Source organism: Panthera tigris, chromosome B3, assembly GCF_018350195.1.
Source record: "Panthera tigris isolate Pti1 chromosome B3, P.tigris_Pti1_mat1.1, whole genome shotgun sequence".
Classification (NCBI taxonomy): domain Eukaryota; kingdom Metazoa; phylum Chordata; class Mammalia; order Carnivora; family Felidae; genus Panthera; species Panthera tigris.
Window position 1 is genome coordinate 116,050,583 of NC_056665.1, and position 26,499 is coordinate 116,077,081.

Consider the following 26,499-nt stretch of genomic DNA (forward strand, 5'->3'; position numbering starts at 1 on the left):
CGTGTGGAAGGGATCTGGGACTACTTCTCTCAGAAAGGAGAGGGCAGTGGGAATGGCGGAGCTATTTTCAAACCTATTTGGGCCACTTCTCAGGTTGCTGCTTGTGACAGGAGTGTGCTCCGCTCTCCCAGAGAGAACCAGCTGGTGAGACGATGAGACGTTAGTCCGTGTTGTCATTCATGCCTTCTTGTCTGTCTGTCTGTTATCTCCCTCTGCCTCCCTCTTGTAAGGATACATGTGAATGCCTTTAGGGCTCCCTCTGATAATGTAGGATAATCCTATCTCAAGATTTTCAATTCCATCACACCTGCAAAGACTCTGTTCCTACGTAAGGTAATATTCACAGGGTCCAGGGATGAGGGTGTGGTTAGCTTTGGGGGGCCATCTTTCAGTCCGCTATCCTTGGCATAATCCTAGAGCCTGAATCTGAGACATTCCCTTCCAGATTCTCCAGCCTTATGACTGTCACAGAGGTAGACAATACCTGACACACCAGTTCTGAAGTGTCATTATGGAGATCATCCTAGAGGCCCAAGCCTGAAGCCTGCTCCCCAGGCTCTTTGATAATCGTACTTGTTCCGGTCTCCCTGTCTGCTTGTACTACAAGAGGGGTTCCGTTATGTGCAGCTGAGTCCTAAGGAGACACACAATATAGCCACATGTTGATGTGGATGGTTTATATTCATCTGTCTATACTGTTATCTGTGTACCTGCATAACTGAGCTACAAATTTACTATATTCATGTATACAAAGAAAAGACCCCACCTTTAAAAAAAATTTTTTTTAATGTTTATTCATTTATTTTGAGAGAGAGAGAGAGAGAATGCACACACGAGTCAGGGAGGGACAGAGGGAGAAGGAGAGAGAGAATTCCAAGCAGGCCATGAACTGTCAGCGCAGAGCCCGATGTGAGGCTCAACCTCATGAGCCATGTGATCATGACCTGATCTGAAATCAAGAGTCAGATGCTTAACCAACTGAGCCGCCCAGGCGCCCCAACACCACCTTTTTTAAGATAAATGCTGTGCTACTGGTTATAAACTCCTTCAGCTGCGTGGTAATGATCGCTGTGGTGGTTGCAATACAAGGAGATTTAAAATTTACTCCAATCTGGTAAACTTGAGTCAGTGGTTTAAGGAGCTCATTGAGGTCAATTCTGTATCTCAAATTTCCTCTCCTTCTCGCTCCTCTCCAAGGTGGACTCTGCCTTTACGGAGGAAGGTGGATTATAGGAGCTCATGGTGGCATCAGCAGGGAAGGGAAGAGAGAGTCCTCAAATCCATGCTCAACCCTCCCATCACCATTGATCTCTGATTTGAACTGGCTATCGTAACTCTTTCCTGGACCAGTGGCTTCTGAGACACAAGCCGTTGGCATTTATGGTCCTGGCCTTTTGCCTCTGGTGTTAATGTCCCACACAATCAGGCTTCTGCCTGTGTACCGACCCCATCAGCCCCGCTATATTCTTGTCCTCAGACATGTAGGAAGTTTTGGGCCACTTATAGACCACGCAAAGCCATGGGGGGTGAAGGACACTGCCTCAGGTTTAATGACCTACGGGGGACACACCAATGTTGCTGCCCTATAGCTGTGTGCCCTGTTGGAGGTGGAGTACAGGGCTGCTCTAGAGACAGACAACCTCCCCGTAGGATGGGGTGGAAAAGCCCTCAGGTTCTTAGATCCTTGGATTAGCCATCTGGATGTTCTAAGGCTTGCTGTGTACATACAAGTTTGGTTCTGAGGCAGGCTGAAAACCGGAACCTTGTGTCTGACCTTCTGGATCCCTGTCTGACCCTGCTTTTCCTACAGTTCTGGGAGCTAGAATTGGGCAGGCTTTGGGGTTTCCATGTCATCTGCAGCACATCTGTCTTCTGATGTGTTCTTTCTAGAATAGCCAAACTCATGGCACGGTCATCACATGAGGGAGAGAGGTCCCCTGTATGCCAGCTTCCCTGTAAGCTCTATGATCTAGCACTGATACAAAGAGGGAGATAACAGAGCTTAAGGATCTTTTTCTTTCTTGGTAATGGCTAGCTTCCATGAATATTTTCTTGTTTGAAATCAAGAGGTCAAGGAAGTCAGTTGTGATTAATGCCCCCTGTTGCAGGTAGTACCTGTTTGTTTTTGTTTTTGTTTTTGTCTTTTTTTCAGAACAATATGCCTTATAACTCAACAACTCAGCCCTCTTGATGGAAGGCTTCTGGGGAACCAATTCAGAAGGAAATTAGAATAGATCAATTTAATATTTAAAAACATTATCTGTTAACTTATGTATTAAGGGATGTCTGGAATCATAGCAACCAAATTTTAATCATGGTTACTTTTGGATTCAGGCACGTTGGATGAGGTGATTACTTTTTTTCTTTACAGTTCCCGTTATTGCTTAGATTTAAAAAAATAAGCAGTAGTCTAATAAAAATGTCCTTAACAATTTAGTTAGTCCTTTCTCTCTGCAGCTACCCCCCATTTTTTTCTATATCAAGAATTAACATTATAGAGACTCTACAGAATTCAACATTCGCTCATTTATTAATTTAATTGACATCTGTTGTGCTTCAGGTCATATGTTAGGTATTAAGGATACAGAAATGAACAAATGTCATATTTGCCTTTTAGGCAAACACAATTTAGTAGAGAATGCAAAGCACACAACTCTAGCACATTCTAATAATTATGATAACATGATTTTCTGATCTTATGTGTCATGAAAAATTGACTCAATTTTGCAACTCATCTTTATCAAACACCCACACATGAGTCAGGCCACAGGCTAGGTGCTGGGGACAGAAGCACATAATTTCTTCTTCTTTTTTTTCTTAATGTTTATTTTTGAGGGGGGGAGGGGCAGAGAGAGAGGGAAACAGAATCCGAAGCAGTCTCCAGGTTCTGAGCTGTCAGCACAGAGCCTGACATGGGGCTTGAACTCAAGAACCACGAGATCATGACCTGAGCCGAAGTCAGATGCTCAACTGACAGAGTCACCCAGGCGCCCCAGAAACACATCATTTCAAACAGAGAGTTTCTCCCCAGGAGACTCTTGGGGCTTTTTGAGCCAGCAAGACAAGTTTCCCCAGAGAGTCTGCAGGACAGAGTTCACAGGCAGGAACTCTTCCCACTTACCCTCTAGCCACTTGGTCCACCTGTGGGAAGCAAGAGCTGTTCTAGAAGTCAGAAGTGACAGGATCTGTGTCACAGATCAAAGAAAACACAGGGGCAGGATGGATACCTGCTAAAGTTTGGTTGGGTCTCCCCTGCCACCAGGGAGGAAGTGACTAAGGCAGGGAGTCAGAATTCCGCACCGTTCCGCATAGGAGGACTTTCTTCAAACTTGGTCTCCACATCGAGCTGACTCACTGGCTTCCTCCTCCTACAGTGTCAGAGCTGCCTCTGTCCCAACTGCTGTGCTGAGCTAATAGAGAGATTGCTTGTTTCAAGGTAGATTATTGAAAACGTGTTTCAGTTTTCATTTCTATTTCCAGGTATGTCACTGACTTGCTGAGTCATATTTGGCAAGCTCAGGATCTCTTTTTTCCCCCTGTTTTTCCATCTGGATAAGATGGTTTACAAAGAGCTCTAAGGCATTTTGTTTCCAAAAAGGTATAAGCACATAAAAATAATCGTGTTGTTTACCAGAAGGTTTTTATCTGTGCATAGCTCAATTAAAACACTATCTTTTTGCAATAAAAATATTTTTGTCTATTTTGTTCTTCGCTAGAATGGAAGCTCTTTATTTTTTTCCAAATGTTTATTTATTTTCGAGAGAGAGAGAGCACAAGTCGGGAAGGGACAAAGAGAGAGGGGGACAGAGCATCCAAAGCAGGCTCTGAGCCGTCAGCTTCAGTGCTGAGAGCAGCGAGCCCAATGTGGGGCTCGAACTGCGAGATCATGACCTGAGTCAAAGTCAACCAACTGAGCTCAACCAACTGAGCCATCCAGGCGCCCCTGGGATGAAAGCTCTTTGAAAGCAGGGACCATTTGTTTACATATTTCTATTCCCAGCACTCAGCATAATACAGTATAATGAATCCAAGTAGTCTGCCTGGTCCTTGAACTCAATGGGAAATCCATGCATGTTGACAAGCAGCCAGGAAGTCTCGTGAAGTTTTGTGGTATAATTTGGGCACTTTTTGAGGTACAAGGTCAAAGCTTTCATCTGATTTTCAATAGTGTGAGCCCCTCCCCCCCCAAAAAAACCTAAAACCAGATGCACGTGGGTGACTAAGTCAGTTCAGCCTCCAACTTCAGCTCAGGTCATGATCTCACGGTTCATGAGTTCAAGCCCTGCGTCGGGCTCTGTGCTGACAGCTTGAAGCCTGGAGCCTGCTTCAGATCTGTGTCTCTCTCTGTCTGCCCCTCCCCTGCTTATGCTCTGTCTCTCTCTCTCAAAAAGGAATGAACATTTAAAAAAAAAACAAAAATAAAATCAAACACATAAAAACCATAAAGGAGGTTCTTAGTATCTACTTCTCAGCTGAATGTGCATCCACTGCTATTCTATGTCAACTTAAATGACTAATTCTGGCCATTCCTCAGAAGTATGAGAGTTCTAGAGGAACTTACACAATTTCACAATATCTATTTCCTTTAAAGGGAGGAAATAGAAAGAAACGGGAAGGTCGACCACCATGACCAGCTTGCTGACATTGAAGTGACAAGAGATAGGAAGATGGTCACTTAATATTATGCTCTTGCCCTGGCCACATGGCAATATGCCCAGGGAACCTATTTTAATTTAATAACAATCAATATACTCAATAAATATTTGATGGTGATAAGTAGGCGGCAAGATGAAATAAAAATACAGTACTGTAAAGATATCACCATAAAAGTTTTGCTAAAACTTAATTTTGTCATAAATATTTTAAGAATATTTTTGGACTTGGGTTATAAATATGACTTCTAAATGTATATTCTTCTAAAGTTTTTAAAGATAATCAAATGTATTGAAGAGAACAACTGAAAGTATAGTCAGTATTTCTAATTTTAGCTTTATAAAAATCTGCCTCTCCCCAGTAGACCCAAAGTGCCTTGAGATTGGATCCATGTTTTGTTTTGTTCTAACTCTGAACATTTCATACGGAGCACAGGGCCTTACTTTCACTGGTGCTTCAGAAATATTACTGGTAGGGGCACCTCGGTGGCTCCGTCGGTTAAACATCCGACTCTTGATCTCGGCTCAGGTCATGATCTCACAGTTTGTGAGTTTGAGCCCCACATTGGGCTCTGTGCTGACTTGGAATTCTCTATCTCTGCCCCTCCCTTGCTCTCTCTAACTAAATAAATACACTTAAAACTTAAAAAAAAAAAAGAAATATTATTGATAAGGATGAATGAAAAGCATATAGTTACGAATAAATTATCCAATATCTGTAGTAGGGTACTTGACAGTCTAGGGTATTGAGTCTAGAATGAGTATATGTGACAGATGTACCACACCTACTTTCTGGTTTTGGAAGATGAGGAAATCATTCAATTAGACTGTGAAAATTAGAAGTCTACTATTTGTTTAATTTCGCAGAATTTAAGCCAACTGGGTGGCTCAGTTGGTTAAGTGTCTGACTCTTGGTTTCAGCTCAGAGCCTGGAGCCTGCTTCGGGTTCTGTGTCTCCCCCTCTCTCTGCCCCTCCCCTGCTCATGCTCTATCTCTCTCTGTCAAAAATAAATAAACATTAAAAAAAAAAAGAATGTGAGCCTTATAATTCATTAAGCTATACATTTGTTTTATGTGGGTTCTTTTTTACATTTATTTATTTATTTAAATTTTTTTTTTTAACGTTTATTTATTTTTGAGACAGAGAGAGACAGAGCATGAACGGGGGAGGGTCAGAGAGAGAGGGAGACACAGAATCTGAAACAGGCTCCAGGCTCTGAGCAGTCAGCACAGAGCCCGACACGGGGCTCAAACTCACGGACCGCGAGATCGTGACCTGAGCCGAAGCCGGCCACTTAACCGACTGAGCCACCCAGGTGCCCCTACATTCATTTATTTATTTTGAGAGAGAGAGTGAGCAGGGGAGGGACAGAGAGAGAGGGAGAGAGACAATCCCAAGCAGGCTCCACACTGCCAGCGCAGAGCCTGATGAGGGGCTCGAACCCACAAACTGTGAGATCATGACCTAAGCGGAGTCGGACGCTCAACCGACTGAGCCACCCAGGCACCCCAGGGCTCACATTCTTACAACCAACAGCAAAGACATCAATTTGGCCAGTCACCTGTCCCAAGCATAGGCCTCTCCCTTCTTTCTCATCCTTCCCATCCCAAGTGACCACTATTCTGACTTTTATGGCAGTGGTCATAAAAGTCCAGAGGTTTCGTCCCTATAGGGAGCTTGATAGTAATGCAAATTCTATCAAGGGGGGGGGGGCGGGGGGGGGCGGCGGGGGGGGCAGCGGGGGGTGATAAAATATGAAAAGTGGATGCTGCAGCTTTACCCCACATTATACACAACAGACCCTGAATAACAATACCAATACTCTCACCACCTATATGATCACTGAAAAGACGTCCAGGGTTCTTGTACATGCTCTCTCCATAACCCCCTTTGTAAAAAAAAAAAAAAAAAATGCTTCTATACTTATAATTCAGAATCTAGTCATAGCATACGGTATTCTCCCCCCTTTTAACGCTCATTTAAGATGTTTATATTTTTACCAATCCTTCTGCGGGGCTAAAGTTACATCCTTTCCCTTGGTGTCTCCTTTGTCCTCACCATAATCAGTAAGGCTTAACTTGGACTGCAGTGTATCCTTTTGTATTTGAGAAAGGATCTAAAATTCTAACTGAGCACAGCCTGGTTACTTACACTGCTCTAAGTAGAATGTAATAGGTCTAGGACATTTGGTCACACACGTGACTTCAAAGCCCAGACTGGATGAGCCCGAGCTGATCTGATGGCTCAGTAGGTGGATACATGACCTGCACCCAACTTCCCAGGCCCAAAGAAGGGGTGTAAAATCTATGTGAATTTTTTTTTTTTTAATCTAAAACAGAAGTTCTTGAGGAGATGTGGCGGTCAGCAGGCTCCTCCCATGACCCTCAGACACGAAGAGTGTGGAGGCCAGGGGCGACGTGGGTGGCTCAGCCCTTCTGCTGTTAGAGGTAGTACATCGGTGGAAAGTTTGAGAAGCATCGATCTGTATTCAGCTCAGGGATTAGGGCAAATTTTTCAGCTTTTTAACACATCGTTTAAATAACAATATGTGAAGCTGATGCAGCAGAGCGATTATTCTGGGGGCACAGGTTTTAGTGTGGGCTTTGTGTCTTCCCTCCTCTTTCCTATTCATGGCCCCTGAGTTTTCACAGTTTAAAATGGCTCTGTAAATCAGTTAAGTACACAGAGGCAAATCCAGGCAAACTCACATTCGTGAGAAGATTCCCAAGAAGAGGGCTCCCTGTGAGAAAGTGCCATTGAACTCTTTGATAGTTCATCCTCGGATGAATAATGTGCAAAAGTTACAAAGGATCTCTTTGGCCTTTGGCGTGAGAACTACTGATTAATGTTTTTGTCCCTTTTCCTTGATCTTTACCCAAAATGGAATGATGCTGGCCTTCCAGACGCTGGAAAGTTCTGGCTGGCTGGTTCAGCATGCTCACCAGGCTGCCGTGGAGTCCACTGTGTGGAGTCTCACTGGGCAAGGAAAATGTCCCCTGGCATGGGGGCAGCGACTAACCACCTAGGCAGGGAAATTCATGTCCGGTGCAACCATGTCTATTCCAGCTCTAAGTCAGTCCTCTTACCCCTTAGAGATCGGAAGAGAAGGATAAAAAAGCAAATGGGCTTCTGGCGTTGGCTCCCGATTTCTCCTGTGGGCTAAATTCTTCCCACTCAAACCAAACACCTCCCACCTGCCAAGAAAAAAAAAAATCTGGCTTTTTTTTTTCTTTTTTAATCAGACTGGTAAAACAGAACCTAGAGTGACTGTTTTCATTACAAGAAAAGTTTTCATTTCTCAAGAAGAGCATTTGCCAATAGATTCCTTTGAATAACTAAGTCCCTAGGCATGTTTGAAAGGAGCTATGGCTGGGGTGCCTGGGTAGCTCGGTCGGTTAAGTGTCTTCATTTTGGCTCAGGTCATGATCTCATGGTTTGTGAGATTGAGCCCCATGTCAGGCTCTGCCCTGACAGCATGGAGCCTGCTTGGGAGTCTCTCTCTCCCTCTCTCTCTCTGTCCCTCTCCCATTTGTGCATGTGAGCATATGCACATGTTCTCTCTCTCTCTCTCTCTCTCAAAATATTTTTTTTAAACATTAAAAAAAATCTTTAAAAATAAAAGGAGATATGATTGATGATGGCAAGACACACAGGGAGTTTTTTGGTAACACAGCCCATACTTGTCACTGGGGTGGCCTTGACAGATAAGGACTGTGGAGACCCGTGTGAACCAAAATTGCATTCAAATAGCATTTCTAGAATCACAGTGGAGGGGAAGTGTCTTTGAACGTTCAAGGTCTGACTCAAACGTTCTGAAGCCGGGATGTGTCCTTGTCCTTGTCCCGTCAACCGGCACCTAGTGACTTCAAGGAGGCTTGCAGCTGTACTGCTCTGCGAGTGTAGAATATAAGGCCTGGCGGCTGCCTGGATTTAAGTCCCAGCTGCGCCCCCTTGCTAGTTCTGTGATCTTGGGAAAGTTATTCAATCTCTTCGAGGCTTTGTTTTCTCATCTGGAAAATGGTTGATGTGAGGATTAAATGTGATAATATATTAAGTGTGGTAATACACGTAAAACCCGATCTGCCTGCTACACACTAAGTTATTAACTACTATTAATAGCTCTTAGATGAGCAGGATGCCATTCTTCAGGCCCAGCAAAGAGGTGGACAGATGTCCTGTTCTGTTCTCATTACATGATCCGTGAACCAAGAGACGTCTCAATATGTAGCTTCTGCTGGTATCTAATTAGCACGGAGAGAACAATTCTATCTGACACTACACTCCAAACTGCTGTCTTCAGCTCCTATCTCCTTAAAGTTCAAATGATCAATATTAAACACCTCATCCAGCGCATCAATTTCTCCAGGGCACAAAAGGCGGTTAACTCCTTCAAGTGACTCCGTGGAGATGTTTGTTAATTAAAATCAGAAAATCTTCAACTGCTATATCAAGACTTTTGTATAATTAAAACAATTGGAAATAATTTTTTTAAAATTTCTTGGTTAAGATTATTTCTGCTTTAACCTTTGGAAATGGTTCTCAAAGAGTCATCCCCGGATCACTAGTATTAACAAAACTGGGAAACTTGTCAGAAATGCAAATTTTCGGGCCCTACCCCTGATGTATTAAAACACAGCCATCTATGGTTTAACAAGCTCTCAGGTGACACTGATCGATAGCATGAACGGCATGTAGAGCCATGCTTCCCACTGTACTCTCGCCTGCCCCCACCCCTGACAGAGATTGTTAACAAAGCTAAGCATCTTTCCCATTGAGTCTGGATGAAATCTCAGCACCCTTTTAAAGACGGTGCCCACAGTCACTACAAGTCAATCAGAGTTGGCATGGCTGGTTAGGAGATGGTACTCTGAGGTCTCAGTTGAGCATTCATTTAATTCCTTGAATTTCCCTGAAGGAAAATCATGGCTCTCCCTTAATAGGTCAGGAGACCTCAGGACAGTAAGAAAATAAGTTGGATTTCTAAACTTTCACCATCAAATATCATCCCTGACATATGCATGACCAATAACAACAGCATATGGAATTTCCCCCAATTAGCAACATTGCCACAATATCTGTAGTCCAAACTCTTGCCTTGATGTAGTTACCTTGAGCTCGGCCTTGATGTAGTTACCATTCAAATCCTATCGAACCATGTTAAGTGGTTCCTACTATTTGATATAATAGGAACATCACATTCTATCTACTTATTTCAAGTTATTCTATTATGCTAATGTTTTGTAAAAAGCTAGATCACAAAACATTTGTATACCAGGATCTGATTAACATTAATCCTTTTGGGCCGTACCCTCCTGCCATAAAACCCCCAAACAACAACAGCAACAACAACAACAACAAAACCTATCTTTTGAAAAAAACCTTTGAGATGACTTTCAATGGGACATATTAAGGAAAAAATAGAAAATGAAAAGTTTTGCAGATTTACAGGGATGCACATTTACCAGGACTCTAGGAGAATGTGGTTAATATGGTTAAGCATTATTCTTAGCTTTGAGCTATAGAGAAATATAGAAGGTTAAATCATTCTCATTACCTGGATAAAGCAAAGTATTTTCACTTTTCAGATGAAACACTTTCCTGGAATGTAGATATTGGGATTCATACGTGATGTTACGGTATTTGTTACCCTGCTGCTAGAACTCTTCTAACTTTCTCCTTGTATTTCTTTTATCTGAAAACTTAGTCATCAATATTCAGTGTAGATTGGCCAGACAGCACAAGATCAACCCTTATTCAGGCTTATCCCGTTTTATCACTGTCTGATTGTTGTTGTGGTCCATTATTCAATGTACAACACTCAAAAATTTCCTTTTCCAAAGTGGAACTTTATTTATCTTTGACCATATTGCCTAATAAATTAAAGTTAACTTGCTACAAATCTTCATTGAATGAGGTTACTTTCTTAATAGCATTTCTGACAGATGGCTATTGCTGTTAGTGACAGCAGTTGACATCCTGGGAATTTAAATAGTCAAAGCAATTCAATGTGAATTTATTTAGTAATCTATTATGTGTCATAAACGGTGTGGGTTGGGCTTCAAGGCATGCTGGAGTTCCCAGCTGGGAAGAGGATTTGAGCTAAAGTCAGCAAAGACCAAAATCCAATCCAGGTCCAAGTCCAAGATCAACAAGTCTTATCTGGAAATGTAGAATGGGACACGACGCAGAGCCTCATGAGCAACAAATAGTACTTGTTCTCAAGGGTCAAGTCTGAGTCCAAAATCAGGGACATTTGTTCAGATTCCAGGAAGTTTTAACTGCTTGCAGGTTTAGAGAAAGAGATTGGCAGGAATTAGCTGCGACCATGTCTTCTATTCATATGAAGTTCTAGCAGGAAACTGGAGTGGATTCCAGTAGTGTAAGGAGGGAGGCTGTGGCTGCATGTATATATTGCTGCCCAAAGACTAATTTCATTTCTGAACAAGTTAGACATTGAAAATAGAGCTGCAGATGACTTTCACACTCCACCACGGCAGACACTGTTATATGCCTGTCTGGTATCCAAGGTCTTTTTGTTCCTTTTTGCTTGTTCTGAGCAGCAATGTGCCCAGACCCAAACAGTGGATTATGGAAGGTCTAAGCTAGTCTTAACAGTCATGGTCCCCAGCTTCCTAGACTCCCATGTAGCCCAAGTGCCATATGACCCAGTGATAGCCAATGAGACAGAAGGAGAGTTTGCTGAGGATGCTTTTGGCAAAGCTTTTTTTTTTCTTTTAAAAGGAACAGAACTGGGGCACTTGGTGGCTCAGTTGGTTAAGTGTCCAATTCTTGATCTCAGTTCTGGTCTTGATCTCAAGGTCGTGAGTTGAAGCCCCACATGGGGCCCCAACTGGGTGTGGAGACTTCTTTAAAAAAAAAAAAAAAAAAAAACAAGAACAAAACTAAACTAAAAGGAACAGAACTGGCACAATCCTTCACCTCTTCTCGCTTGCCTGAAACTTGTAACCAAGAAGAAAAAGCCAAGAGAATCATGGCAATGCCAGCCCTGTCATCACTGAGCCACTAAACTAACGCCAGCAGCCACTTTGTCCAGATGACTGTGATGTAAGAATTAAAGCACGTTTGTTTAAGCCATTGATAGATATTCTATTATTAACAATGGAAATCATTCCTAACTGATACCCCACTCACTATGGAGATGGAAATCCTAGCCACTATCACATTCAGAAACTGGAGCTGAGCATGTATGAGGCAGAAGATAGGAACTAAAATGGCACACTGAACTTGGGGCTAAGGGCCATGGGAAGGAGAATGGCAGTAATCCTGCTTTAAGAACGCTGTAATTCTGTTTGGGAGATGGGACTTGTGACATGGTCTGATCAGATCCCATCTGAGATATTTGCTCTAGTTCAGAAGATCATACTTCAAGATGGATGTTTTCTAAGATCACCCTTAGGATAGTGAAGACATTGCAAAACACGTCATGGAAGAAATGGTTGAAGTAAGAGAACTGTAGCAACCAGGATGTTGGTATACGGAAGGAATTCCCCCCTTAGGTGATCCATTCTATGTACTTGACTCTTATTGTACTAGGTAGAAGTTCAGTGGTCTCTAGACTCAGTCATAGCTGGTCCCAGTCTGGGTTCCAGCCCCTATTAGATATATGCTCTTGACAAAGCTGTTAAAACTCACTGCTTCTCTAATTAAGACATGGTGACTATAGTAATAACACTGTATTATATAATACAGTGCTAATACAGTGATATTTGCTAATAGAGTAGAACTTAAATGCTCTCTCACAAAAACAACAATCTCACTACCTCTCAATTTCCTCATCCCTCAAATGGGGACCATAATAGTTACCTACCTCATAGATATGTGTGAAGAATAAATGAAGTAATCCACATAATGCACTTATTCAATGCCTGGAGCACAGTAAATATTCAATAAATACTTTTTGTATTATTTTGAGAAGTAGTTACGTGCATGGACTCTGGAGTCAAAATACCTTCAAATCCTGAATTTATCATTTTCTGGCCATATAACCTTGAGTACACTTCAATTTCCTCATGTGTAAAGTGAGGATAATGACAGCACCATCCTCTAGGGATGATTGTAAGAATGAAATCAAATAGTGCAAGTTATGCTCTGGGCACAGTTAAGTGACAAATAAATGTTGGCTATTATTATTATTAGCTAGACCTTGAGCAATATAAAAATGTATAGGATCTACTTGTTCTCAAAATGCTTATTATTTTAGTTTCTAAAAATGAATGAGAGAGTTAAATAATGGCATATGTGTAAGAGGAGATCTAGGAGGGAAATCATCAGCTGTGGATGGAAAGGTTTGAGAGAACGTCTGGAAGAAGTTGGATGTAAGGTGGGTCTCATGTGATAGGCAGGGTGGGGACACTGGGGAAGTGTCATGTGATAGGGTGGGGACACTGGGGAGCAAGCACAAGGGATTACCATTATTGTACACTTTTCAGGAGACTTTGTACATGGTATTCATTCTTCCTTCTCCTTGCCTCATCCTCCTAGAGTGAACTGAGGATTTCAATAATGTGATTTAGAAAAACACAACATGTAAAATAGTTTGCCCCTTATTTCATACTTGCTCATCCAAGCAAATCCAGTGATATTTAGAAATCATTGTGCAATACACAGTTCAGATCTTGTTTAAACCAAGAAATATAGAAGAATGAGAAGTCAAAGAGTATAGGGACTGGTCGGAAGAACCACTAGGCATTTGATCCCACGTATAAATCATGTTTAACAGTGATGGCAACAGCGATATATGTAGAATGGAGATGCTCTTTTTTTTTTTTTCTTTTTCCTGTGAAATGTGGATTATGCTTTTGGAAAAGAACCTATCAAGAGTTGTTTGAAGCAAACATAAGAATTTCTGTGTCTAGAATGAGGAACACTGGCTTCAAAGACTTTAGTAGAGGACTCCAGGCTCTTCCTAAATTGGGCGTGCCTATGTTGCTACCCTTATTTCTCAGCCTTCTTAGATAGCGGTGCTAATAGTTCAGTCTCCTCCAGGTCTCTCCAGTGTGTCCTTCTCCCATACGGGGCTCATTAGCAGCCAATGCCTGCCATAGAGTAGGTGCTCAAAGCTACTGGCTGGAACCACATTCGTTTCTCACACGTGCTGCTTTGCCAGCCTAGAGCCACCTTCTTTGACGTCTCTGCCTCTATTTACCTAAAGCTCACACACCCTATATGAGGTCTTTTCCCACCACGTGAATCTCTTTTCTCTAAACAACAGCATCTGTCAGCTGCATCCCTGTTGGGAACAACATGTGCCTCCCACATATTGGGCTGTTCAGGCCACTTCTTCGGTCCCAACCACATTCTCATGTTTTCCTTTCCCCTTTCCAGAACTACCCAGTTGCTCCGGGTGAGAGAGTGACGTGGACGAAGCCCAGAGAACATGGCAGTCAGGGAACGGTTTGTAGGTCAGTGATTTCGATGGCGTGTCCATCAGGAAGCATCCCTAAAAAGCAGACTCGAAATCACTTTCCCCAAATCTTTGCCATGTTTCTGCTTCACAGACACAGTGTTGTTACAGTGTGACCATAGTCTCCCAAACTCTTGCTGGAAATCTCAAACCTTAACCAGTTGTGACATATCAGTCTATTAAGCTAAGTGGCTTCATGCCTAACCGCTCGGCTTCAGGGCGAGGCAACATCCTAGCTGGAAGGCTGCTGAGCTAGAAACATTATCTTCTCTGTTTTCCCAAGAAGATGAGGCCCGATTGCTCTGCCTTTCCTTTGTGATCCAAATGCTCTGCGGCAAGGGTCAGCCTTCCCTGATTTGTGATTGACAGGTTTGCCAAGGGTTATAACTGGTCTAACCGCTTGCCCTACACGTGAGGACTGAAGTGTTTTGGAATTTATCCGGTGATCACAGAGCTCTGACTACAATTTCTTAGCGTGCCTGAGATCTATTTCTCACAGAAGTTATCTCTGCCCTTTATTTTCCCCTCTAACACCTCAAGCTTTGGCTCCGCATCACAATTTATTTGAATGCCAGGTGTTGTTAGATAAACAGACATGTGAATTATGAGAAACTAGAGATTATTAGACAGGGGATTTTTCTCTTTTTCATTTTAAGTTATCTCCTAACATTGACTCCTGGTTTCACTGATTTATTGTCTTTGAGAATTATTGAAAGTTTATGAACAGGAACTATATAATACATCAGCTTCTCCTCTAGGCTGTAGACTCGTCAGTGGCAGGGAGTGTGGTATCATTGCCCCATATTGCCTGTGTTGTGCACTGAGCCTGGGCTTTACTACAAATGCTCTACAAATGTCTGGGGAACAAGCTCCGTGATGGATTAAAGATGGCCACAGAGTCTTTACCATTCCTCTCTCTTGTTACATAGGCCGGTGATGCAATTGCTTGACCAAGAGAATATGGTAGAGGTAATAGGCCAGTTTCCAGGCCCACACCTTACGATGCTGGCGGCTTCCACTTCCTGTCCCTCAGAACACCCTTTCTGGAAGGTCTGCCGGCTAACTCCGACTCCCCTGAGACTGCTTCGCTCAAGAAGCCAGGTAGCAGTGCCCGCAGAATTCAGCCTCCCACCCATACCCAACAAGGTGTAGACAGATGGGTGAAATCTCCAGACTACCAACTTGGAACAGAAGAATCACCTGGCTGTGCTCTGCCAGAATTCTCTGACCCGAACATTGTGAAATATAATACAGTGGTGGTTGTTTTAAGCCTCTAAGTTTGAGGGTAACTTATTACGTAATAACACAGAAGCAGAACACAATCCTGAGAGAGCAGCCTGGAGTATGGTTAGCATCCCAGAGAGCCACTTTACTTATAACTATTGTTCATCTGAGTTGGTCTGATTCACCACCCAGTGCTTGGAGCCCAAGAGGACTGAGTCATCATGTTTCTTTCTCCTGGTTATTGGAAGAGTTTGCTTGCTGAATAGTAGTCACATTTCTAATAGAATGGGACTGGATGGAAATTAGATAGAAGACTCAAAGCCTGTTCACGGTAACGATGGAGCAAGAACCTCCCAACTAATGAGCATAACGACACACAGCAGATTCCTTCCTGTCCTGCCCTTACGGTAGGTCTAGAGAAATATGGTTGCAAAATTCCGACTGCAGACGGGCTGAAGAATAAGAGAAATTCAAGCAGAGAAGAGGGAGGGCCAGTGAAAAGTTATCTTCATTCTGTGTGTACTTGGGATTTCTGGTTCAAAGGCCTGGAAAACATCTTATTAGCATTTTAATTTTTTCTGAAAGTAATTGAAGGGAACAACTCAAGAATAAAATAATGACAAGATAATGGCCTAATAAGAAAACCCTTGGGTAGGGTATTAAGAAACTTCAGTTTCAGTCCCAACACCTTGAAAACGATGTGACTTAGCTCTTAACTCTGTTTTCTTGCTGTAGAATGATACCTTAATGGAAATTATGTGGATTGAACTGCAGGAGAGGAGATAAAAAGTGGCTTACAAAGAAAAAGAAATAACGTATGATTAATTAATAGTACCAACTCTTGGGAAGTTTGGAACAGAAAACTCTTTAAACGTACAACCTCTTTTTTAAAATCGATACAAATAGATCACTCTTTACTATTACACAAATGCCGATTATTAAGTTTATATAAAAATCAGTTTGGCTGGATAATAAAAGACAACTAAAAGAACCGGTGAGACATAGAAACAGCAGCATTATCTAAGAAGTGTTCACCATCTAGACTGTTTCTGCTGCATATTGAGCTGGGTGTCGCAATGCACAGGCTGTGAACTGAAGGCCAGACCAGCTGGTGACCAAGTGGCCCCTCTCGGGATCAGGGACCACAGTAGCCCCAGAAAGAGCCTGCAGGGGCACTGGCTCAGTGCAGCTCTCCTAAGCTATCAGAAGAGACCTGGTAGTCTGACAGCTGCTGTCGCAGAGTGAACACATACTCAAAAGGAGAAGCCATTTCTTTTGTCTAATGGGCAATGCTGGCGTTTCTCAAGTCGTGCTCTGTAGACCTATGGCAGCCCTGAGGTGCTTACTAAACATGTCTAATCCCAGGACTCTCTCAAGACCAACTACAGCTGAATCTCTGCACCTGGGGCCCAGGAATCTACATTTAACAGGCACAGTGGGTGCTTTTACTGAGCATCCCACGGTTAGGGACTGCTGCCCTGCACTCCCTTGTGTGTGATTGTCCACAAATATGCCACATTCACTCTGACCTCAGTTCTTTTTTTTGTAATGTGTATTTATTTTTGAGAGAGAGAGAGAGAGAGACAGGGCATGAGCAGGGGAGGGGCAGAAAGAGAGGAAGACACGGAATCTGAAGCAGGCTCCAGACTCTGCACTGACAGCACAGAGCCTAAGGCAGGGCTCGAACTCATGAGCCGTGAGATCATGACCTGAGCTGAAGTCGGGCACTTAACCGACTGAGTCGCCCAAGGCGCCCCTGACCTCAGTTCTTTTGCTCACTGTTTCTCCCTCCAGGAATGTCCCGCCTCCCTTCATCTTCACCACAGGAGCTAAGATCCGCTGGCTTCATGGAGCCATCACTAACTTCTTGATCTCTTTTCCATAAATTCTAAGTATGCCGCTAATCCTGTTTTATCCTCTTTGGTAACCTCTTTCATTTGCACACTATAGTCAATCCCCCTTCTAGCCTTAATTCCATTAATTCCTGCCCAGGGCAGAAAGATCCCGCCTTAAATAGTTCCCCTGTTTGATAAAGCCTGTCCCCTAACCATCTTTTATTTTGAATAAGTGTTTTTACATCTTGTCTTTCAAGACAGAAGGAAGGGTGAGGCCTAGAGCTTTGTAAGGGGAGGAAGTCCCCAGGAGCAGATACCTTGCAGAGAGAGCTGCAGGGCCTTATTGATTGGATCTCAAAAAGCACAAGATTTCTTCCACCACTATTGATCGTTTTGGGGTTTTTTTCCCCTTACATTATCCCCTTTGGCATCAAAATCAATTGAAACTTAATTGAAGACTTAATATTTCTGTCTTCTCCCCGGCTACGTATATGATAATTTCCTTGAGGGATGAAGCCTAGTCTTATACCTCTCACATAACCCCTCCACCCTTCATTTTTTTTGTGGTCTGCTCTTCCTCTTCCTGGGAACTGTCACCCCCAAGGTCTTGTCATGGATCCTCCATGCCATTTTGTACAACATGGCCTCAGACTGCTGGTCACAGTTGTTCGGTCTAGAGGCAGGCACCTGATCAGTCAGGTCCTTCTCTCTCCGGGTATTTTGCAAACTTGGGAGATGTTTGAGTCTGGAATGAATCGGGGAGGTATTTTCCTTATGTGGCCAAAGAAAGTCAAGGAAACCATTGTGCAGAAAGAACGAGGTAGCAGGCGATGCAGAGAGAATAGCACAAGAGTGATGGAAAGAGCTTGGAGGGCACTGTATTTCTACATTTCTGCATTTGTATTTTATTGTGTTAATATCTTTTGGAGCTCAGGGTTTCCAGAAGTTTCCCTGTTTTATGTAAGCTCGTTCTGAAGGCTTTAAGAAATCTGGAAAGACATGGAGGACAAGGAGGGAAAAGGGGGTTGTGCATGGCTTTTAGATAATCAACCCACAGAGTCTAAGAAAATGTGTGTAATCTCGGGGCACCTGGCTCAGTCGGTACAGTGTGCGACTCTTGATCTTGGGGTTGTGAGTTCGAGTCCCATGTTGGTGTACAGATTACTTAAAAATAAAATCTTTAAAAAATGCATGTTATCTCATTTAATCCTCAAAACAACCATGTGTTTAAAAAAACAAACATGTGGGGCACCTGGGTGGCCCGGTTGGTTAAGCGTCTGACTTTGGCTCAGGTCATGATCTCACGGTTGGTGAGTTCGAGCCCACACTGGGTTCCCTGATGTCGGCACAGAGCCTGCTTTGGATCCTCTGTCTCCCTCTCTTTCTGCCCCTCCCTCACTTGCTCTTTCTCTCTCTCAAAAGTAAATAAACATTAAGTAAGTAAATAAACAATCATGAATATTATTCCCACCTTAAAGGCAAGAAAACCGGGGTACCTGGGTGGCTCAGTCGGTTAAGCGTCCAACTTCAGTTCAGGTCATGATCTCAGAGTTCTTGAGTTCGAGCCCCGCAGTGGGCTCTGTGCTGACATCTCAGGGCTTGGAGCCTGCTTCAGATTCTGTGTCTCCCTCTCTCTCTTCCCCGCTCACTCTCTGTCCCTCTCCCTCTCTCCGAAATAAATAAACATTAAAAAATAAAATTAAATAAAGGTAAGAAAACCAAGGCTTAGGCAAGTAACTTGTTCCGAAGCCATGGAACGTTTGGAGGTAGAGGTGGGGTGTGAGGCCAGGTACCTCTGACCCCACCATGCAGAACTGCCCTCAGGTGAAGACCAGTAGGTGTGACACTTTCATTTTTGCTCCCCTAATATCAGTCCCAGCTGGGGGGATTTGAATGGCTTCTATAGACCAATCCTGAATCTTCAAGTAGTCCCCAGTTACTTGGCAGGGATTGTGATTTGAGCCGTCCTCAGAGGAAGTGTGGAACAAAGAAAGCATAACCGCCCAGCAGCCCAGGGACTAGGCACTAAGAGTGGGAGCAGCTGGGAGTAGCAGGTCCGAGAGTCCCACAGCCAACTGGAGCAGCTGGCACAGGCTGGCCGGGCCACAAGCGAGAATGACACCCACTCTAGTGGCACCGACCACAAGAGCACAACAGGACTAGGCTGCGGGATTGTCCCGAGTCTCTGCCCCTCTCCAACCTTCCAGCAAGAGTTGTGGTGACCTTTGACATCTGGGATGGGGCTGGGAGTGGAGGATGGGTAGGAGGCAGGAGAGGCCAGGGGAAAGTAAAGACCATAGTTGGAAGGGTGAGATCAATGCAAACGAAGGGAGGTTCAGGAATCTTTGCTTGCTCAGGAGCAAAAGTCCAGACCTCAGATTCTTGACCAGGAGCATATAGACACGTGAAAGATGCTAACATGGCAACATACAAACGTTTAGTCCAAAGGGATGGGCTCTTCGCCCTCTCCTTTTGTGTTTAAAGAAATAAAAAAAAGTCCAGAAAAAGTAAACATTAAACAACTTATTAAAGTTATAGTTGATCTGGTTGAGTTAGCATCTGGAAATCCAAGCTGGAATCCAAAGTCTAGCAGATTTTCCTCCACTCCACTGGCTGAGTATCTGCAGCATAAGTAAAAAATTACATGTAGTGGCCTTGGCTATTTCTCATACCTGAGTAAGTATACTCATCACTACCCCTCAAATGTTAAGGTCAAATGAGATGGAAAGAGACATTTACAAACTTCATCTCTGAAAAGTGATTTGTAAAGTTCAGAGTAAGTGATGAGCTGTTTTAAGACCCTAAACATATTTGAACTATCAGCATATTCATTGTTTCCTCTTTGCCCCCAAATAAAGGCTATGATGGCTTTAATATGCCTGTCATGCTCTTTGGTATGTCCACAAGCAGTCACCCTCATTACGTATGTTTCTTAATTGCATATGAACACACAATGTGTGACCGCTACAGAATCTGCTCTCTCCTTGGATCCCACAGGACAGGTGCAACTCGAGAGCTCCCACAGCTCCTGGGTTCTTGTGAACATTGCGGTGGTTCTGGCTGGCAATGGAAGGAGGCAGATGGTTCTGGGAGGCCACAGCCCATCACTTCCAAGTCATGAGCAAGCCTCTTTTCATTTCTAGGGATTTAAAAAGACAAGGGAGTGGAGGGAGACCTTTTTTTCCACCTTCCTTCTCAACATATTCTTGATCATGGAATCTGATGAAAGGAATAAAGAGACAGGGTTAGTTGGAAGGAAATTTCCAGCTCCTGAGAGAATGTTCACATTATTTTAAGCAGCACAAAGAGCTCCCTGAAAGGAGATACTACTGGAGAAATGAATAAAAAATCTTTGAAATGGTTCAGAGAAGGTAGATTTCTTTTAAAAAAAAGTATAGCTGGGGTAGTATGCGCTGATGCTGATGTAGAAAAAGGTCAAAAGGGTTGGTAAGCCAGAACTTTCAGTCCTTCTGGGATTTTTATTGAACCCATGTTAGCAAGAAAATCATCAGCAAACCAGGAATGACATGAACAGCTCAAGGAATATGTTTCAATAGAACATACCTATGAGAATGAGAGAAAATTTGTGAGGGTGCTTTTAATTAAAATGTTATCTAGGGATGTCTGGGTGGCTCAGTGGGTTAAGTGTCTGACTTTGGCTCAGGTTATTATCTCACTGCTTGGTTTGTGAGTTCGAGCCCCAAGTCAGGCTCTGTACGGACACCTCAGAGCCTGGAACATGCTTTGGATTCTGTGTCTCCCTCTCTCTCTGCCCCTCCCTCACTCACATTCTCTCTCTCTCTCTCTCTCTCTCTCTCTCTCTCTCTCTCTCTCTCTCTCTTTCAAACATAAATAAACATTAAAAAATGTTATCTAGGGGCACCTGGGTGGCTCAGTCGGTTGAGCGTCTGACTTTGGCTGAGGTCATGATCTCTTGGTTCGTGGGTTTGGGCCCTGCATCAGGCTCTGTGCTGACAGCTTAGAGCCTAGAGCCTGCTTCAGATTCTCTCTTTCTGCCTCTCCCCTACTCATGCTCTCTCAACACTAAATAAATGTTTAAAAAATTTTAAAAAAGTTATCTAAATCCAATATATCAGCAACTATAAGCTACTGCCTTCCACATTTATGACTCTAGTTCTGACCTCTTCTCTGACCCATGGATTTCTATGTGTGCTATGCCTCCTAAATGCAAATTTGAATACACCTCTGCCTTGCTGAAAATCTTTTAATGGCTCCCTATCGCTTACAGAAGAAAGACCAAGCTCCTTAACGTATCCACAAGGCCCCCTGTGACTGGTCTTCATTCTCTGTCGCCGATATTGGTGCCTAAGCCTGGGGTTGGCTTCCTACCCTTTGGCCCTATATCTTTGTGACTCAAAAAGCTCAAGGAGGCTTCCTAAAAGATATACTTTCTTCCCTTTCTGGGGTAAGGTAAGGCCAGGTAAGTGATTTCGCCACCCCATCAGGATGGAAGCTTTGACTCTGCTCTGCTGTTAAACTTCATTCCTTCCTTCCACAAACGTTCATGGAGCGCCTTGCTTGTGTTAGGAATCGTGCTGGGCAGTGGGGACTTAAGTATGAACAAGACATGGGGCACCCGGACGGCTCAGTCGGTTGAGCATCCGACTTCGGCTCAGGTCATGATCTCACGGTTCGTGGGTTTGAGCCCTGCGTCAGGCTCTGCACTGGCAGCTCGGAGCCTGGAGCCTGCTTCGGATTCTGTGTCTCCCTCTCTTTCTCTGCTCCTCCCCCACTCATGCGCGTGCTCTCTCTCTCTCTCTCTCTCTCTTAAAAATAAACATTTAAAAAATTTTTTTAAAGTATGAACAAGACAGACATTTTGCCTTCACAGAGTTTACACTGAGTAAACTCTGTGTAGTAGTGTCTTATTGCTGTAACAAATTACCCCAATTTTAGTGATTCCAAACAATACAAATTTGTTATCTTGCGGTTCTGAAGGTTGCAAGCCCAAAATGGATTTCAATGAGCTACAATCGAGGTGTCGGCAGGGCTACAAATTCTTCTGAAGGCTCTAGGAGAGAGTCTCCTTCCCTCACCTTGTGCAACTTCAAGAGGCTGCCTACCTTCCTTGGCTCGTGGCCTCTTCCTCCATCATCACAGCCAGGGTGTGGCATCTTCAAATCTCTGTCTGACCCTATTTCCACGGTCTTATCTCCTGTGACTCTAACTCTGGCCCTCCTACCTCCTTCTTGTGAGAAACTTGTGATTACACATTGGTCCACTCAGATACCCTAAGGTATAGACCCCCTATCTCCAGGTTTTAATCACATTTGCAAAATCCCTTTTGCCATGGCAGGTGACCAGGTATTAGGACACAGATATCTTAGGGGGAATTAGTCTGTCTACCATACCCTGCAAGTCTTTTTACTTTGTCTTTAAAACAGCATTGTCTGCTTATCCAACAAACATGCATTGAAGGCCTACTCTATACACGCCAGGCACTGTGCTGGGAATACAGCACGAACGAGGCAGACATCAACTCCTGTGTTGGGGATCTTACCTTATGAATGCAAAAGAGAGAGAGACACCTACAAAATAACACACGGTTAAGAAGAAAGAGCACCAGGAGCAAGCAGGCAAATGAAGAAAACAGTGACCTTTGAACAGACACCTAAAGAAACTCAGGGAGTGAGACACACAGACATTTGGGGGAAGAGCTTTTCAGGAAGAGGGAACAGCAAATGCAGGGCCTGGAGGCAGGAGAGTGTCTGGTGTATTCAAGGGAACAGAGAGAAGCCTTCGTAGCCTAGGGGGAGGTGTGCGGGGTGCAGAGGAAGGGGATGAAGTCGGTGCTGTACAGGGGAGTCAGAGAGAACGTTTCCCTGGTCCAGAATGGGAACTTAGGCTTTTTCTCTGAATGACATGAGAAAACCTGAAGGCTTTTGAACAGGGAAGTAACCTGATCTGACTTACTTACGTTCCACACCGTAGGTCCTGTATATAGAACAAATTATTGGGGGGAAAGGGCAGGAATAGAGAGATCAGAAAGGGATACCTCTAGGGAGAATATTGTGATTATCCAAGTGAGAAAAGGCTTGAACCAGAGACTTGCATTTGGTAGAAAGTGATGGGATTCTACACGTTATTTTAAAGGAAGTGCCAACAGAATTCACTAATGGTCTGGATATGTGCCGTGAGAGAAGTAGAGAAGTCAAGGATGACCCCGGACTTTTGCTCTGAACAGAAACCTCTGAAGCTCTGGAAGGGTGCCCTTAACTGAGGTGGGGAAGATTGTAGGAAGGAACTGTTTTTTGGGGGGGAGGGGGCGGGGAATATCTGGAGCTTTTCAGTTTTACACAGGTGAAGTTTGACATACCTAATACACATCCAGTTGAAGATGTTAACTAGGAGATGGATGTGTTAACCTTAAAAATAAAACCATCAGTTGTTCTACCAACAAAATGGGTTTACTCAGGAATAACGGAGAACTACATTCAGGACAAGCAAGTTATGGAGAAACCACAGGCAAATCCAACAAAGAACGACAGTATTTTATGCAGAAGGAGGAGGAAGTTACGGGGACTTGTTTTGAAGGGAAGTCCATGGGGCGCCTGGCTGGCTCAGTCGGTTAAGTGTCCGACTTCATCTCAGGTCATCATCTCACGGGTCGTGGGTTTGAGCCCCTGGTTGAGCTCTGTGCTGTCAGTTCAGAGCCTGGAGCCTGCTTCAGATTCTGTGTCTCTCTCTCTCTCTCTGCCCTTCCCCCACTCACAGTCTCTCTCGCTCTCAAAAATAAATAAACATTAAAATAATAATAAAATATGGAGGAAGGGAAGTCCGCTGGAGAAAAGCGTGAGTTCAGGGTGATGATGGTTTCTCATTGGCTGAGTTGTGGGTGTAGTGGATTTCTTGTAGGAGATGCAATATACATCTTTTCCCTGTTGAGGCCCGTAATTGATTATCCTTTCCTGTTAAGGATTCTTCTGCCCAAGGTGTGTAATTGACACTTCTAGTGGGAGTCTGTAATTGACAATTGTTTCTGTAATTGAGGTTGAGTGGTAGGGCTCCCTCTTCTAGCCTCTGGACTCCATGTTAGTGAGGTTTCCCTTTATTAGTTTTCACAGATGTAGGAGTCTAGATTTCGGAGAGGTGTCTGGACCAGAGATGTAAATTTGAGGGTAGTCAGAATATGGATGTTACTTAAAGTCATGAGATTGGTGAGATAACCACAGGATGATAAGAGACCACAAAGAGAAGGTGTCTCTAGAGACCTGGGGACTTCTGAGTTTAGAGACTGAAGACTGAGAAGGCCAGAAAGCTGGAATAAGAGCCAAGATAGACTCTTAGCCTAAAAGCCACATGAAGAAAGTATTTCAAGGATAAGAGTGAGCAACATTTCCCCACTGCTGAGGGGTCACATGAGGTGAGGATGAGCGCTGACTGCTGGATTTAGCACCAAGGCAGTCACTCAGGACCCTGAGAAGACCTGTTTCCTTGGACTGGTAGGGGTAGAAGGCTGTCCAGGGTGGATTCAAGAGAATGGAGGAGAGGAACTGAAGACAGCAAGCATGGCAAAACCTTTCAGAGATTCCGGGGGTAAAGTGAAGTGGAGGGCAACATGGAATCTAGGAAATGTCTTATTATTTTTTTTACTATGGCAGATAATACAGCATGCCGACACTCTTAGAAATGATTCAGTAGAGAGGGGAATTTCCTGATGCAGGAGAGAGGAGGCAATTGCTGAATCGATGTCTCTGGGTCAGAGGGGATGGGACCAGTACACGGTGGGAGAGGTTAGTCTTACCTTAGAGCGCTGAGGGTTCATCACAAGGGCAGGAGGACAGAAGAGTTCCTCACAGACAGGCGCAGGTGGTTTGCCAGGTTGTCATCTGATTGCTTCTATTTAATCAATGAAAGAAGAAGCAAGGGCATTAGCTGTAATAAGCCAGAGGTTCGATGAAGGGGGAGAAGGTGTGAAATAGTCCTTTAGAAGAGTTGGGTAGTAGACAAGGAAGTGTACAAGCTTTGCTAAGCAATGTTAATTGATTATAAAGTTGTAGGTATTTAAACATATAATAAATACTATCATGCAGATGGGAGACTGAACTGTTCTAAGAAATCTAGTATTCAGATAACTCAAGTTACATCACATAGGGCTAAAACAATAAAACCCTAAAGTTGAAACAGCATTAGATATAACTTAATTTTGGATGATTTGGGGGCACCTTGGTCCTTTCTAATAGTTAAGAGTAATTTTTCTGAATATGTGTTAGTAATTCCCTGTAGATGCATAGTCAGTAACAGAAAGTTCTGAACTGATAATGGGATGGCTATGCCAGACTTTAACTGAAAAATATGCAAATGTGAAATGATGTTTATAATATTAAAAAGTATCAGTTTTTGCTTGCTTGGTAGGCTTCTGGGTCAAAATTCATTCCACATTGGATATGTTAGGGTGTTTTGTTGTGTAGAACTGAATAACCAGAGGGAATGTGTTCTAACAAACGAAGAAGGGAATTGGGAGGGAGGAACAGGAAATGACTAGATGTTCTCCTCATCCCTAGGAAGGGTTACACATCCCTTGTGTGTATGTGGGAGGGAGTCAGGCAGAGGTAGGTAGAAGAGCCCAGAGCAAGGAGGCAGGAATGGTGTTGAGATACAATTTGTACTTCGCAAACTCTTTATTCCTACCCTTTTACTCTTCTGTTGCCTGTTGTCTTCTATTGTGAAATCCCAAGAAGGCTAAGAGGATACACAGGGAGTGCCTGACCCAGAAAACATGCAACTGGAACCTACAGCTTTGGTGGATTTCACCTTTAGCTCCTTCAGTAAACAAGTGAAAGGTCTGTCATCAGTGAAGGGTAAATAGTAGCCTGGGGCTTTGAAAGAGCAGTTTTAGGTCCCTGGGACAATTTCTCGGATTCTACTCTGTCTGAAGGTTAGGGAAGTTCCCTTCCTAATCTGAGGCCTATACCCACTGTTGAGCCTGATAAGCATTGAATAAAGTTAATAGATTTGGTTAGCACTTGGATCAGTTATTTCAAATGTATCAAATGGCTATCTGGGAGTCATAAAACAGGTGGCCCTGAAATTGTGACTGTACTGGTGGATGGATACAGATTGGCAGCCATCCTTTAAGGGCAAAATTATGTTACAAGTTGAGTCAGAGCAAATGAATTACTGATTTACAACAGTGTACTATTCTATGAAAGATGGCTCCTTAAAACACATCAACGGGATGGATGATGATACTCTATTGAGTTTCTTTGTAAAAAAATTTATATTAAAAACACCAGTGTGTAATTTTAAGGCCTGCCCTCCCGCCCTCCCTTCCTTCTCTCCTTCCTTTCTTTCTTTTTTCCTTCTCTTCCTCCCACCTCCTTCTAGTTATTTTGGTGGGAT

At 43.5% G+C, this 26,499-nt stretch overlaps 2 long non-coding RNA genes across 3 annotated transcripts in view; both read right to left on the minus strand.

The window, feature by feature from the left end:
- Positions 1–26,499, minus strand: part of LOC122239654 — an 81,043-nt gene that overhangs the window by 52,882 nt on the left and 1,662 nt on the right. For both annotated transcript variants that reach the window (XR_006218972.1, XR_006218971.1), the window contains exon 2: positions 24,902–24,996. This is a non-coding gene — a long non-coding RNA (uncharacterized LOC122239654). The remainder of the gene's footprint in view (positions 1–24,901; positions 24,997–26,499) is intronic.
- On the minus strand, positions 19,573–20,271 carry LOC122239655. The gene is made up of 2 exons (XR_006218973.1): positions 20,089–20,271; positions 19,573–19,757 (listed from the first exon to the last, which is right to left on the minus strand). It is a non-coding gene; the product is annotated as an uncharacterized LOC122239655 (long non-coding RNA).